Source organism: Salmo salar, chromosome 01, assembly GCF_965601325.2.
Source record: "Salmo salar chromosome 01, fSalSal1, whole genome shotgun sequence".
Classification (NCBI taxonomy): domain Eukaryota; kingdom Metazoa; phylum Chordata; class Actinopteri; order Salmoniformes; family Salmonidae; genus Salmo; species Salmo salar.
The window spans coordinates 106455161-106460415 of NC_138291.1; the positions used below are offsets into that span (position 1 = coordinate 106455161).

At 48.7% G+C, this 5255-nt stretch overlaps 1 long non-coding RNA gene across 1 annotated transcript; it reads left to right on the forward strand.

Annotated features, from left to right (window-relative positions):
- The first annotated feature begins 986 nt into the window (after nucleotides 1–986).
- On the forward strand, nucleotides 987–5255 carry LOC145881542 (uncharacterized). The gene is made up of 3 exons (XR_014393106.1): nucleotides 987–2398; nucleotides 2737–2871; nucleotides 4196–5255. It is a non-coding gene; the product is annotated as an uncharacterized LOC145881542 (long non-coding RNA).

Genomic DNA, 5255 nt, shown 5'->3' on the forward strand with positions numbered 1-5255 from the left:
TTCTGCATGGTAGCAGAGTGAACAGGCAGTGGCTCGGGTGGTTGTTGTCCTTGATGATCTTTTTGGCCTTCCTGAGACATCGCGTGCTGTAGGTGTCCTGGAGGGAAGGTAGTTTGCCCTTGGTGCTGCGTTGTGCAGACCACACCACCCTCTGGAGAGCCCTGCGATTGCAGGCGGTGCAGTTGCCGTACCAGGCTGTGATACAGCCCGACAGGATGCTCTCAATTGTGCATCTGTAAATGTTTGTGAGGCTTTTAGGTGACAAGCCACATTTCTTCAGCCTCCTGAGGTTGAAGAGGCACATTTGCACCTTCACCACCACACTGTCTGTGTGGGTGGACCATTTCAGTTTGTCAGTGATATGTATGCCGGGGAACTTAATACTTTCCAGCTTCTCCACTGCTGTCCCGTCGATGTAGATAGGGGGTGTTCCCTCTGCTGTTCCCTGAAGTCCACGATTATCTCCTTTGTTTTGTTGACGTTGGGTGAGAGGTTATTTTCCTGACACCACACTCCCAGAGCCCTCACCTCCTCCCTGTAGGCTGTCTCGTTGTTGTTGGTAATCAAGCCTACTTCTGTTGTGTCGTCTGCAAACTTGATGATTGAGTTGGAGGCGAGCATGTCCACGCAGTCATGGGTGAACATGGACTACAGGAGGGGCCTGAGCACGCACCCTTGTGGGGCCCCAGTGTTGAGGATCAGCGAAGTTGAGCGAAGAACGTGTTTAGCTTATCCTCGGTGTCCGCGAGGTAGCTGGTTTTCTGTTTGTAGTCAGTGATCGTCTGTAGACCCTGCCACATACATCTCGTGTCTGAGCCGTTGAATTGCGACTCCACTTTGTCTCTATACTGATGTTTTGTCTGTTTGATTGCCTAGCGGGGGGAATGACCACTCTATTTCTATTCTGCCATATACCCAGTCACCTTGCCATGGTTAAATGTGGTGGTTCACACTTTCAGTTTTGTGTGAATGCTGCCATCTATCCAGGGTTTCTGGTTAGGGTAGGTTTTAATAGTCACAGAGGGTACAACATCTCCTATACACTTCTTGATAAACTCAGTAACCGTCTCAGTGTACACGTCAATATTATTCTCAGAAGCTACCCAGAACATTTCCCAATCTGCATCATCAAAACAATCTTGAAGTGTGGATTCCGATTGGTCAAACCAGCGTTGAATAGTCCTTAGCACGGGTACTTCCTGTTTGAGTTTCTGCCTATAGGAAGGGAGGAGCAAAATGGAGTCATGGTCAGATTTACCGAAAGGAGGGCGGGGGAGGGCCTTGTATGCATCCCGGAAGTTGGAGTAGCAATGGTCGAGTGTTTTTCCAGCGGGAGTTGTACAGTTGATATGCTGATAGAATTTAGGAAGCCTTTTCCTCAAATTTGCTTTGTTAAAATCCACCACTACAATCAATGCAGCCTCAGGATATATGGTTTACATTTTGCATAAAGTCCAGTGAAGTTCCTTGAGGGACGTCATGGTATTGGCTTGAGGGGGGATATACACGGCTGTGACAATAACCGAAGATAATTATTTTGGGAGATAATACGGTAGGCATTTGATTGTGAGGTATTCTAGGACGGGTGAACAAAAGGACTTGAGTTCCTGAATGTTATTACAATTACAACATGAGTCGCTAATCATGAAACATACACCCCCGCCCTTCTTCTTCCCAGAGAGATGTTTATTCCTGTTATGGCGATAGACTTAGAGTCTAGATGGCTGGACCGACTCCGACAGTATATCGCGAGAGAGCCATGTTTCCGTGAAACAGAGTATGCTACAATCCCTGATGTCTCTCTGGAAAGAAACCTTTGCCCTGATCTCGTCAACCTTGTTATCCAGGGACTGAACATTGCCAAGTAATATACTCGGAAGCGGTGGGTGGTGTGCGTGCCTCCTAAGTCTGACTAGAAGACCACTCTGACTTCCTCTTCTCCTCCGCCGTTGTTTTGGGTCAGCCTCTGGAATCAGTTAAATTGCCCTGGGTGGTGCGAACAAAGTCGTATTCCTGGTCGTAATGCTGGTAGTGATAGTGAATTACCGCCGCTCTGATATTCAATAGTTCTTCGCGGCTGTATGTAATAACACATAACATTTTCTGGGCTAACAATGTAAGAAATAATACATTAAAAAAAATACTGCAAAGTTTCCTAAGAACTAGAAGCGAGGCAGCCCTCTCTGTCGGCGCCATTGTCATCATCATCATCATCATATCAAACTTTTAGTAATACTTGTTTGTTGTTGTTGTTGCAGATATATGTTTGGTAAAAGGGGCAAAGTGGAAACTAGACTAGGATGAAGAGGTGTTGGAAGACAAAAAGATGGCACCTTCGTGGCCCATGATCACTACAACGACCCCCGACACCAACGGCCTCAGCCTAGGCCTCTCCAAGGTGGCCTACAATATTTAAAGATCTTGTTCATTTCTTTTCTTGAACCGTTTATACAGTATGCTTTCATCCTAAGTGTCGTAAGTAATATTTTTCTCCTCACATACACAATATTATATTTATAATATACTGAAGTTCTTATTCATTTAGGGTTCAGACCTGAGATAAGTAGACTTAACATGGAATTTAATCAATAAAACATGGACTTAAGTCAATTATGTTTTACTCAAGTCCACATTAAGTCAACTTATCTCAGTGTGAATATGTCCCATAATACAGTAGTAAACATCCACCAGACCGTCCACTGTAGTAACTTGTTACATCTCTATTCCCTCCAACAGGCCAACATTCCCTCCAAGGTGTCATACAACCTCCAGAGACAGACCATCTTCAACATCTCTTTTATGAAGCTTTATAACCACAGGCTTCTGAGCGAGCCTGGAGAAACGTGTTCTCATCAACAACATGCCCAATTTGTAAGTCGCTCTGGATAAGAGCGTCTGCTAAATGACGTAAATGTAAATGTAATGCTGTGCTGCATCCAGGAAGACCTAAAACAGGAGGGTTCGCTGCGATGTCCAGCTCTCATCCTGCCCCCCTCACCCCTGCAGACGATCTTACGGACGAGGGCTCCTGCGATGCCCCCCCGCCCACATTCGGCGGCATGCTGTCTGTGATGGCTACCGCCACCACGTCCCTTTCCCAGCAGCCTTCAGGGTTGCTCTCGGAGTCAGCCTCTTTACCCTCGCCACTCCCCCCCTCAGCGACCACGCCCACCTGTCTGTCATCGGTGTGGTTGTCATCCGGTGGCCTGTCTCTCTGGAGGTCTGCCTCACGCCCACCTCGCTATTGGAGGAAGACAGAGACGACACCTCCTTTTCCACTTTGCCCCCGCCTAAGTCTCCTCCTCTTCCTCCTCCTCCCCCCTATGCCCCTCGCCCACCCCAGATGACCTCTACCCTCTCCAGGGTACCTGTGCCTGCCTGCTGCAGAGACACTTTGTCCCCTACCCTGAGTGACATAGAGCAGCACTGTCCTCTCTCAGCCACACCACAGACAATAATAACCAGAACAACAACAGCAGCTCATACTATTAAGATTACTACCTTCCCCACAGCCTCAACAGAACCCGTTCAGGCCCCACCCCACCTGCCCCCCTCCTCTCCACAACAGTAACAACCACAGCCTCAACAGAACCCCTTCACACCCCACCTGCCCCCCTCCTCTCCACAACAGTAACAACCACAGCCTCAGCAGAACCACTTCACACCCCACCTGCCCCCCTCCTCTCCACAACAGTAACAACCACAGCCTCAGCAGAACCACTTCACACCCCACCTGCCCCCCTCCTCTCCACAACAGTAACAACCACAGCCTCAGCAGAACCCCATCACACCCCACCTGCCCCCCTCCTCTCAACAACAGTAACAACCACACCCTCAACAGAACCCCTTCACACCCCACCTGCCCCCCTCCTCTCCACAACAGTAACAACCACAGCCTCAACAGAACCCCTTCACACCCCACGCCACTTGCCCCCCGTGCCCCCCCTCTCCACAACAGTAACAACCACAGCCACAGTAACAGCCACAATAACAACCACAGCCACAGGCCAATCCAAAGACTGCATCAGGACAGGCAGCCCCAAACTAGACGGGCCAGTGTCCTTACTTGACAGCAGGAGTATAGAGTCCAGACTGATGGACACTCTTCTTCCTCCTCTTCCTCATCCCCTTCCTCTTTCTCCTCCTAGTGGCTTAGATTTAACCTCCTCCCCTTCCTTCTCCTCTTCCTCATCAGGTTTCTTCACTGATCTGGCATTGGATGAGATCCTGTTTGCAGACATCGACACCGCCATGTATGACTTTGACCCCTGCACGACTGCTGCCGCCCCCTCAGTCATGCCCAGCCAGCCTTTCAACAGGACCTGACAGAACTGGACCACATTATTGAGGTCCTGGTCGGGTCGTGACTCTGGACTACATTATGGAGGTCCTGGTCGGGTCGTGACTATGGACTACATGATGGAGGTCCTGGTCGGGTCGTGACTCTGGACAACATTATTGAGGTCCTGGTCAGGTTGTGACTCTGGACTACATTATGGAGGTCCTGGTTGGGTCGTGATTCTGGACTACATTATGGAGGTCCTGGTCGGGTCGTGTCTGGACCACATTATGGAGGTCCTGGTCGGGTCGTGACTCTGGACCACATTATGGAGGTCCTGGTCGGGTCGTGACTGGACCACATTATGGAGGTCCTGGTTGGGTCGTGACTGGACTACATTATGGAGGTCCTGGTTGGGTCGTGACTGGACGACATTATGGAGGTCCTGGTTGGGTCGTGACTGGACGACATTATGGAAAATGAATGCAATGATGTTTGCCATAATATTATTTACTAACCAACTGTAATCACTATTTCAAAACGCAAAGAAAGAACTAAAATGGTCACATACTGTACTGTCACAGTAAATCTACTACAGTACACCAGAGAGGGACTGTCAACTCTATTGATGCTTCTTCTTCTCCTTGGTCCTCCAGAGACTGTAAACTCTATTGATGCTTCTTCTTCTCATTGGTCCTACAGAGACTGTAAACTCTATTGATGCTTCTTCTTCTCCTTGGTACTCCAGAGATTGTGAACTCTACTGATGCTTCTTCTTCTCCTTGGTCCTCCTAAGGCTCCATGATTTCAAAACACTACCCTCATGCACACAATCAAGTCCACATGCTCTCATGTAAAACAGCAAAGTAAAGCAAGCTGTAACCCCCCACTGGCAGCACTTGGCTAAACTGATCTTATTGTACATGTCTGATTTCTGCACTTAATTAAATGGTGTCTTCATGAAGACGTGTGCAAA